Source organism: Eublepharis macularius, chromosome 6 (genome assembly GCF_028583425.1).
Source record: "Eublepharis macularius isolate TG4126 chromosome 6, MPM_Emac_v1.0, whole genome shotgun sequence".
Lineage (NCBI taxonomy): Eukaryota > Metazoa > Chordata > Lepidosauria > Squamata > Eublepharidae > Eublepharis > Eublepharis macularius.
The window spans coordinates 101780581-101792393 of NC_072795.1; positions in this window are offsets into that span (position 1 = coordinate 101780581).

Sequence of the window (11813 nt, forward strand, 5' to 3'; positions counted from 1 at the left end):
TCACGGGAAACATTTTTACAAGGGAAACAGTGGGGGGGGATTAACCCCCCTTTAACAGTGCCCCGGTCCTGATCTTTACAGCTCCCTGTGGCTGCTTTTGAGAGGCCTTATGTTCAGGTTTGGCCTTAGAGTACCCCAAATGACTGGCATGGCTAGTTTTCTGTGGCTGAGCATGCAACCAGTAGGGAGTAGAGGAGTAGGGAGGCAGGGGATCTGGCACTTACCTTCCTGCTCAGCCCATGATGCTCCTCGTGCACTACAATGTGATCCACTCCACTCTCCAAAATATAAGGACAGGTGGAATCACATTCTAGTTGTATCTGAAGAAGTGAGCTGTGACTCACGAAAGTTCATACCCTACCACAGATTTTGTTAGTCTTATAGCTGCTACTGGAGTCTTGCTCTTTTCCACTGCCACAGACAGATTAACATGACTAACCATCATGATCTAAACAAAAAAAAACAGTTTACAACAAATAACAATTAAAAATGTAAACGACCAAGACATGACACATCATATTTTGTTATTACGGCTTGCATTCTATATCTCTGTGGAATATTCTATTAGGGGTACGGTCCAAGAAAAGATTTGTTATAATTTCGGATGTATGATTCAGGGGAAAAACCTCTACCATGACTGCAGATTTTCAGGTAGGACATTACCAGTTTTGGATTCAAATACATGGGGTTCTGGGGGGAAGGGGAGTTCTGGAATTAGTGAACCATTATTTTCAATGGGGAACAAATTTGAGGGGTTGGGCAGCTGTTTTTAAAGATAATGGCACCAAATCTGCATATAACACAGTTCTCCCTCTAATGTAAAGATCCACTAAGGTTCAAGCAGAATAGAAAAGGGCTTTGATTTTACAGACCTTAGAAGCAGGTGCCTCTAAGCACAGGCGCATTTTTTCTCCACTGATTCCTGTGGGGTGGGAAGTGTTGTAGCCCAGCAGGAGAGTGCCAGCCAGTGGCATTAAAAAAAAAATTCCTTTCTGCATCCATTTTTTAAACAATCTTACAGTGACTAACAATACTTTTTGTACCTTTCTACTGAAAACTCTGCATTTGCCACCCTTTCTTGTTGTGATCTGTTGTTTCCTTTCCAAGTAAGGAAGGCTTCATCTGCAGAAAACTGCCCCCCGCTCCCCCCCCCTGGCTGTCATGGCCCAGTCTAAGAGTGAGGTCTCCTTTGGAGGAGAGGAGCCTCGTGTAGCCAGCCAGGACTCCTCAGGAGAAGAGGAGCCCTGTGTAGCCAGCCCTAGCCCTGATTCAGCAGAAGCCAGCAATCAGGAGCAACAGCTGCTGGCTGATCAGAGCTTGCAGCCAGCAGCTGAGACACCAGCACCCTCTAGCTCCAACACCACAGGGGAAGCTCAGCCAGGGACTTCTACAGGTGCAGCGTAGCCAAGAGCCTCCACCCCCCCAGGTTCACCCACGCCCAAGGAACGCCGCAGGCAGCGCCAGAGACTGGAACTGCAGGAGCGACAGCGCAGTGCTCGCCTCTTGAGCCAACGCCAGCTGCTGGAGAGTGACGATGAGTAGCGTCAGGATGGAGCCCCAGCAGCTGGCTGAAAACCACGCCTGGCTATAAGAGCCAGTCTGGAGGAACTGCCGGGCGTGGAAGCAATGTGTCTACTGCCTGTGCCTGCTTTTGGACCTGGTGCTACCGGTAAATGACCTTGGATTGTACCTGACCTTGCTCTTGGATTCTGGACTCACTCCTGGCGTTATCTTGTGCTCTGACCACCGGTTTGACCTGGCTTTTGCTCTTGGAACTCCCCTCAGACTCTGGCATTAAGGTTTGGACTTGAACCACCCTGCTTGGGCTGGCCCAGCCCGTGACACTGGCCATCCTTGCAATTTTTGAAAATAGTTCAAATTGTTAAAAAAGAGAGCATATACATTTTATTTATTTATTTAATCACATTTCTAGACCACCCTCCCCATCAGATGGGCTCAGGGCAGTTTAACAACAGTTTAAAATTATAAAAACATTAAAACATATCAAAACAATTAAAATTGGCGGGTATAAAATATTAAAATACAGCATTTTCCTGCATGGGTGGTGGAAGGTCTTCAGTGGTATGGCCGGCGAGAGGACAGCCTAGCCCCCACCAAATGCCTGGTGGAACATCTCCGTCTTGCAGGCCCGGCGGAAAGATAACAAATCCTGCCGGGCTGTAGTTTCCTCAGACAGAGAGTTTCACCAGGTCGGAGCCAGAACATATGGGATTACATGTGATGAATCAACCATCCAATTTCTATGAGCTGCATGTCTTCGTTCTGAGGATCCACTGAAGGGGTATCTTAATTAGTAATTGTACTACTGCTATTTAAGGAGTTCCTGGAGAAGGAGGGAGGAGGAGCAGGAGGAAGCGGCAGGGGTCTGGGTGTAGGGGAGTCTGAGGGCTAAGCTACATGATGCGTAGAGGGTGAAACAGAGTTATAAAAACAGTTTTTTATATCTCTGACTAGCCATCAATTTAATAACTTCTGTATTCTGTTGTCCAAAAATTGACAGGTTCATAATCGGAATTGGACCACCAAGAATTGCTGGATTACAAGTGTAGAACTTCAACAGAGTCTGAAGAGAAGTGAAGCAATTTCTCCTCCAGACATAGGTCCAGAAAACCTTTCATGAACTTGGCTTCCAAATTACCCCAAAACAAAATTTGGATGCATCGAGTAGAGTTCTAGCTACAGTTGGTATTACAGGTATTCTTGGTTGGAATACTCTAAAAGAGATTTCCGTTTCCCTTACAAAAAATTTACAAAGGCAAAAAAAGGAGGTTGTATTTACAGTTTCTGATTTCCATGACTGAAAGAAAGGCTCTCACACTTCTGCAATTCTGCAAACTATTAAAACAGAGTTGTTTGGTAGGGCACTATTATAAAGGTAATGGGACAGTATAGAACAGGACTGCCATTATATATTCTATGAATTATCTATCTATTGTATGTACTATTGTGCTCTTACTGCATTGCTTTCTATTTTTGTCATTCCATTTTCTGCATAGCTTGACATTTTAATTTTATTTCATTTTAAGTTGTTTATATTCGACCAGAGCCAGGGCCTTTTCGGTCCTGGACCTGGTGGAACTCTCTGTCCATCGAAACCAGAGCCCGGTAAGATTTGCTGTCCTGTAAGACAGAGATGTTCTGCCAGGCATGACTGAGGCTGGGCTAGACCTCTGCTGGACATGTGGGGAGAGGGCGAGAATGAATGTTCTAACCCTCCCTATCAGATGTTCCACCATCACCCTGCTTTTTAACAGCTTAATAGCACCTGAAAATTATAGCAATGGTTGCTGCAATTCTGGTATTTATTATTACTATTGTTATAATGGTTTAAGATCTTATAATGTTTTTATGGTTAATTTGTACATTTATTGCTGTATTGTGTTTTAAATGATGTAATCTGCCCTGAGCCCGCTTGTGGGGAGGGCAGAATAGAAATCCAATGAAATAAAAATAGTAGAAAAAAAATATAGTCTACCTTTCTCACTGAGATTCAAGGCAGATAACACAGTGTAAGTTAATATGATCAATGGCTAGGACGTTCAATAAACAATGCAATAAGGTAACAATTGCAGAAAACTGAAAACAAGCAGAAATTCGATAGAGAGATGAAACAATGCTGAAACAAAACAAGCAAATTGCGGTCACATATCAAAGGACATGGAAACTATCCAGTAGGAGCACCCTTATAGCAACAGATAGTAGGCAGTAGTATAGTCTACAGTCCCCATCCCTTTACCAATGCATCTTTCTAAACAATTTCCTTAGACCACATTCTTATTACCTACGTTAAAAAGCCCTCTTGAATAATTCAGTTTTGCATAGTTTGTAGAAAGCCAGGAAAGTGGAAGCTTTTCTGACTTCTTCAGGCAAGCTGTTCCATATGTGGAATCTGATACTTTTTTGTACTTTTCTAATTTTTGTAATCTTAATCCTATTGCATTGTTGTATGTAAGTTAACAGACTTATACATGTTAATAGATCTATCATGCTATTTGAGTACAATGAGTTATACCATATAATCTGCCCTGAGACTCAGTGAGAATGGCAGACTATAAATAAAAGAAATAAATAATGATGGCTGCCAACCACTATACTCATTTATCACCCTAAGAAAACATTCTGGCTGTGAGATACACTGCTTGATTCATTCAATTATTTTAAAAAATACGTGTGGTAATTCTATACAGACACATGATGGGCTGTCCTCCTATTGTGCTGATTTGTTACTGTTCCGCATCTACAGACTGTAAAATACTCCTCCATATAAAGAGAATAGATCCACAGCTGACAATTCAAAATATATTGGCTGGTATGTTATTCAGTATTTATTCTATTTACTTCACTGGTAAGCACAGATTTTAATCAAAATGCTGGCAAAAGGAATACACCTGCTTTTTAACAAATGTATCATGGTATGAATGGTTCAGATAATGTAAGAATAATACCAAATCTGACAGAATGCAAACCACTGTTGAAAATGTCTGAGGCACCCTAAAGCAAAGGGTAGATCTAGCCAGAAAAAAACCCCTGTTCCCTACAGTAATTCATAGAAATAAAACATTGGCCACTCAGTTACAATCATCAGCTGTCTTATACTTCCGTTCTGTCCCAGCGACTGTACTTTTCAGGGAATTATACTTCAAAGACAACCATCCAGATTCCTGGCACAGTATTCATTCAAGCCTTTCCCAAGTGAATATTTTCTGGAATAAGATGACTGACATTATGGGTCTCTTGGAATTCTCTCTTGCTGCTGTGTTTTTATGAAGAAACGTTAGGGGAAAGGACAGACACATTACTCATAAAATGGAGACTTTTGCTGTGCTTCAGTTAAGTATAAAACTATTTTAACTACTCTGATTTCGGAAACAAATGAAAAAATAAAAAGGGACAAACTAGAGCATAGTTCTTCAATAATAATACCCATAGAAGCATCCAAAAGAATTAAGAAGCTAAACATAGGCAGTATTATTTGCCTCAGGCTTACTTCTAAGAAAGTGTTGTTAGGGTTACACTGTCAACATATCACTTAAAAAATACCTAATACAAAAGAATGATCTTTACTTTCCCAGTTAATTTTTCTAGGTATGCAATTCCTGATTGTTTTTCCGATTTGTTTGCCTGAAAGGATATGAACACCCTACTTTTATAAAAGGTTTTAAGAATAAAGTTTTATTCTGGGGTATTTTACCACACAGATAATTAGCAGCCTCCAGAACCCTAATTCATTGTTTTGCCCTCTAAAGTAGAGAGGAGTATGTGATAGGATTGCAAAGTGTGATATCTCCACTTATTATGAATGCAATGTTTCCACTTTCACCTAGTACCCATTCCTTTACCACAGCATCTTGGTATACAAACTTGTAGCTGAGCTTTCAAAACTCAGATTAAAAGGCATCAATAAGGCTAATCTCTGCTCTGGTTTTGTGTTGATGGTGGTTTTCCTGAGGAATTCCTTCCATCTAGTTCTAGGATGAAGATCAGCACCTATATAGTATGATTGTATCAAAGACATGGTGTGTGTGTTATGTGCCATCGAGTCGCCTCCGACCTATGGCAACCCTATGAATGAAAGACCTCCAAAACATCCTGTCATTAACAGACTTGCTCAGATCTTGCAAACTGGAGGACGTCGCTTCTTTTATTGAGTCAAGCCAATTCGTTTTAGGTCTTTCTCTTTTCCTACTGCCTTCTACTTTTCCCAGCATTATTGACTTTCCTAGAGAATCTTGTCTTCTCATAATGTGACCAAAGTATGATAGCCTCAGTTTTGTAGTTTTAGCTTCTAGGGAGAATTCAGGCTTGATTTGATCTAGTACCCATTTATTTGTCTTTTTGACTGTCCATGGTATCTGCAGAACTCTCCTCCAGGATCACATTTCAAATGAATCAATTTTCTACCTGTCAGCTTTCTTCACTGTCCAACTTTCACATTCATATATTTTAATGGGGAAAACCATTGTTCAAATTATCTTGATATCGGTTCCCAGAGAGACGTCTTTATCTTTAAGGATCTTATCTAGCTCCCTCACAGCTGCTCTTACAAGTATCAATCTTCTGATTTCTTCATTGCAGTCTCCCTGTTGGTTGATGATTGAGCCAAGGAATAGAATATCTTGGACAATTTCAATTTCCTCATTGTCAGCTTTAAAATTATGTAACTCCTCAGTAGTCATTACTTTTGTCTTCTTGATGTTCAGATGCAATCCTTCTTTGCCACTTTCATCAGTAGTTGTTTCAAGTTTTCACTATTTTCTGCCAGTAACGTGGTGTCATCCGCATATCTCAAATTGTTAATTTTCCTTCCACCAATTTTTACTCCAGCTTCTTCTAGATCTAATCCAGCTTTCCTTATGATATGCTCTGCATAGAGGTTGCATAAGTAGGAAGATAATATGCATCCTTGTCTGACACCTTTGCCAATTGGAAACCATTCTGTCCTAACAGTAGCCTCTTGTCCAGAGGACATTATTTTTTTAGGATCAATGATTTCTACAGCATGTCTTCCCCATAGGAAACCCCTCGTTTTTTGGAAAGGATACTTTTGAGAGTGGAACTTCATTGGCCAATCAAGTTACACTTAATTTCACTTGAACACTTTTGTACCAACCAATTGGAAAGTTAGCTTTGAAGCTGATCCTTCCAAGTGCTATGTTAAGGCACATGAAGCAGGAAAGGAGATCATCGTGACCCATTAGAATGGCAAGGTTTCTTAACAATCACTACTTAATGGGCATCTATGTGTGGAAGGAAGTATATTGTGACTGCAGGAACAATGGGGTGACAGCCCCCTCTCACTTGCAATTTCCTGGGATACATACTCTAATAGCAGCCTTGAGACCCTATTTTAATTTATAAATAGTCTGTATATCCAAAAGGGTCTCACTTTTACAAGCAGAATCCAATAAAGCAAGGACTGTATTATTCCTGAGAATTTTCATCAGTCTTTGGAGAAGGTACAGAGTTCAAAATCTTCAGTATTAATAAAAGTGCATAGCAGAGATTGCTTTTAACTGAGCAACATAAAGAAGGAGATATTTTTAGCACAGAATTCATGATAGGTGAGCAATCTTTAATGTGCAGGATAGTAACGGTTGAATAGGCAGCTTCTGAGGAAGCCTTTGAGGAAGATAATTTAACTTTTCCTTATGTGCACATTATGCAGCCATTATGCACACGTTATGTACTCTTATTTTAAAGCCCAGGGACATGGTTAAATATGAATGTTTAAAATGTGTTATGTTCACACTCATCACAAAGCAAGGCTCAAAAGATGCAAGAACATATTTTTTGTGCCAGTGTAGAATGCTTTCTTTTTTGCTTCCATGGCACTTGGTTGATGCTGTAATGACTTTTTGGTACTCTCTAGGGGTTTAATTTGCTGTCAGATCATATGGAAGAACAAAATGTATTTGGTATGATAAGCATCGCAGAAAAAAATGCAACCGATATCATCTTTTCTTGTTTGTATAACAACTTATCTTTTATATGATTCAATCATTCAATCTTAGCTACAATGCCTGTTTGTGGCATTTTATCATATACCAATAGCCTGTTTATTTATTCTGTATTAATTTTTAAATTATGTCCACTGGTCCCAGAGTCTGATCTGAAGACATTTGCTGAAACTAATCAGTAGTCTGAGTTTGATCAGGGCTGTAGAGGAACTGCTTGAATCCTTGTATGCCACCTTAACTCCCATAATGGGATATAAATGTAGTACTGGGGCATGCAAATTGTGAGTGGCAAGTGCTCTTGAAGGTAAATTGTGCCCACTTTCCTTCCCCTTCCTACTTAAGCTCCCTGGAGCCTTTAAATGCCAATTGTGTCAGGGCAACCTTAGGGAGTATTGTACTTTCCACAGGTACCTGTTTGTATCTTTAATAATCTCCAGTCTAGCCAGTAGATCACAATGGGTAACATTCAGATATGGAATGTCACTGACAATGCAACCCTAAACAGAGTTGCATCCTTCTAAACCTATTGACTTCAGGGAGTTTAGAAAGGTCCCCTGTTCGTGACTGCAGTTCAGACATAACACAAAGCCATGGTTTGTTTTAATCAGTTTGTGAAACCAGGGTTCTGTCACTCATTTGCTGATTTACCTCAGCAAATGATGATTTCTTTGATGCCAGAAAACAAGCCAGAATTAAATCAGGATCTCTGCATCTAGACATCCCATAAAACCATAGTGGAGGCTACATGTGGTTAATCAAACAACTTCAGTTCTTGGATTGATTATGCAAACTGTCAGTGGAGTTTAATTAAACCATGGTTGTGAACTGAGCAAGCTGAGGGGTTTTTGCCCCTGAAGAAGATTATTTATGACTGAAAATGGGTTGGGCCATAAGAAACCACTTGTGGCACTCTTTCTTGAGTTCTTGCTTCTCTGTTTGTTTTAGCCTGAGGTTGGAAAAGTGCCTGGAGTTCAATCTGCAGCATGAATCTGCCTTTTTGTTGCAGGCATTTATTCATTATTTGAAGTATTTCTGTGGGTCCCCAATCAAAATAATTCTTAGAGTGGCTTATACAAAATCTAAAATACAATCACAATAAAACACAATTATTTACACAATTAAAATAAATCAGCAATTATAATAAAATACAACAGGAATTAAAAGCATCCAGTGTGGTGTAGTTGTCAGACTAGAATCTGGGACGCCTGGGTACAAATCCCTCAGCTATGAATCTCCTTAGTGATTTTGTACCATCACTCTCTCAACCTGACCTACCTCATAGTATTTTATGAGAGTAAAATGGGAAAGGCAAACTATGTATTCAGCTTTGCTATCCTTGATGAAAAGATGGGATAAAAATAGACCAGACAGATAGCATTAAAACATCAAAAAAGCTAAAAACAATTTTCAGAAAGAATGAGGAGTAAAATCTACCCATTATGTGAAGTCATAAAATCAACACAACATTTTAGCAAAGACCATAAAGCAGAATAAAAGAAAATTCACTGACAAAATTAACAGAGTATCTGAGGGAGGAAATATGTTTTCATCTAGTGCCAAAAACTCAGGAGACCTCAGTGATGGGCAAATAACTGAGGTGACAACAACTTTCCATGACTGGCCACAGTTTGTCACTTCACAGAAAGCAAGAAGACAGAGCAGAGATTTCCAAAGAGGATCTCCACTGATAGGTAAGTATGTCAAGCTGTCCTTTAGACGCATTGGTCCCCCAAGCCATTTTGGAACATTATTTTCATTTCGTAGTAAGTAACATGTTTTTGTAGGTCATGAAGTACATTTTCCCAGAACACAATGAAATCCCAGAATACATTGTAGCACAATATTGTGCTTTTAGTCACAAGAAGTGACTAAAATAATGTTCTATGTTTTCTTCAGGGAAAAGGAAAAGAATCAGGGTGAATATCTTGTTCAGAATGAAATGCTGCCAGGGCTTTCTAGGAGACCTAAATGTAGGAGCATGGTAATGATGATCTGTGTTGCTCTTTGCCTCAAGGGAAGTCATTTCTAGTCTATGACCTGTAAGGACTGTCCTCCTGGAGAGTTCAATGGTGTAAATGTCATTTACTGCACAAACAGGCTGACACTATTTATAGTAAGCTCACTGAACATAGACTAGACAGTCCATTGATACTACTAGTACATCATTATTTTAGCCGAGTCTGCACAGTTCAGTTTCACCAGTTCAGTTCCCATACTGCCACAATTTAAAAAAAAATCTTTCATATCAGAACATATCCTGTTCAAGCTCCTGACAACTACAAAATTCAAAATTGAAGAGAAGCACTACACCAGCAGAAGGCACCCAAAAGACCAAAAAAAATGCTATAAAACATTCAAAAGTGGGGGCAAAATAGAAAAGGTGACACTCTGCAGGCCATGGCGGGGGGGGGGGGGGGTAAGCAGCCTCTCCCTCTCCAGTCCCAGACCCTTACAGCGCCTCTAGGCAGGGCCAGGGTTGCAGCTCTGCAGGTGGAAGGATGAGCTGGCAATTTTCAGAACTGGCCTAGTAGAAGGAAAAGTATATTAATCTCTCTCTTAGCAGAAAACAGACAGGAGGTGAGAGGAGTCAATTGCTCTCTAGTCTCATCCAACAATGCTTTAGAAATGCTAATAGCCTTCCTAGCCAGAGGCAATAAAATGGTCAGCTCACTCCTCCAGCAAGAAGCTGACACCTAGGACTAGACAGAGATTTGGGATGTGAAAGATGTTAGAAGATACCTTCCTGTAAATTTCAGGGACGTGGGCAAACAGAGACAATAAAACCCCTTAGCATGGGACGGGGAAGGCCTCTTTGGTTGAGTCTGTCTAGGGAGAAGAAACTCACACACCTAGGGCAAATCCACATTACTCATTCTAAGTCACATGTTCCCCGCATTCCCCACACAATCCCGAGTGCCGGTCACATTACCTCATTAAACAGACGCATTTCATTCGCATTTCTCCCGAATATGTGGTCACAGGTTTTCAACGGGAGTTTCACGGTGGCCGTGAACAGGCCAATGAGCAATTTACATGGTTTTTTTAAAAACCACCCCCCTTCCTGTCTCTCCGGCCGTTCCGAGAGTTCCTATTGGCTGATTCAACTTGCAAGTGCTCCATAGTCTGCAAAAGACTGTTTTTGACTTCATAGCATTGGATTTATTGATTATGCTGTTTCTGAATCAAATCTGGTAGTTTGAAAAATCATTTTGGGGTGAATCCATCTTCAGAACGGACTCGCGAAACTTCCTTTTGAACTGTTTTTTATTTTTTTTATTTTATATTACTGTAATATCGAAATTACGAAATATCGAAATAATGACACTCCAAGGAAGTGAAACTTCAGTAAAATTCAGGCACTGAACTGTCCTGCATAGGAAATGCCCACGAAAGCTTCCCACATGCTTCCAAATTTCCAAAAAAGAAACGGGAGAAAGCCATCAGTGCTGTCAGTGGGGGAAAGAGAGGCATCATTATCTTCAATGATGTTTCTTTATAAGGCAAGATCGAAATAACAGAAAAGTGCACTCAAAAAAATAAAAAAAATGGGCGGGAAAAAAAAGTCCCGCCCAAAAAAGCGGTTTTCGAGCGGCCGTGTGACCGGAGGGACGCGCGAGAAAGACGGATTGGAAGCAGGAACTAAGAGGAAAAAATCACGGATTGGAAGCAGGAACTAAGAGGAAAAAATCACGGATTGGAGGCAAATGGAAGATATCCGATAAACATGCGGGTAATGGGTGAATGTGGATTTGACCCTAGTCTCCTGCTGAAGGCTGCCATTGTGATGTGGGGGGTTGCCTTCCCGAACAAAGACACAAAGGTAATGGGAAGCTTTTAGAACACTGTACCATCTCAGTAAAAAGCTGCTTTAGAATAAGATCAGCTGGGGTATATACAGAATGAGGGGCAGAGGAATTGAATCTTTACACCTTTCTTTTGGATTCCTTGCTCAACTTCTTGCTGTGCTGAGAGTATGTGTGTGGATGTTTTCTTCTTAATAAATGCTTTATAATTTTGAATACTGGTAGTTGTTCTCTGTATCACACAGATCTCTATTATTTGAACATGCTACTTAAAACAGGCACTTGGACAATAGGCAAATTACTAATCCCCCAGTTGTGCACAAGGGCAGTAAACTGTCCCTGTGGTACCCATCGGGTAGCAGGAGACACAGGTGTGAGGAAGGGCCTTAGAACAGCAACATAGAGAAGGGAAGCTGGGAGCACTGATTCTTTCAGTAGGTAATTCCTACAAAGGCCATTGGTGGCCGTGGTACCAGAACAGGGAGAGAAAACCCCTCTGAGGGTTAGGAAAGCCAGGAGAGTGGTGTGTTGC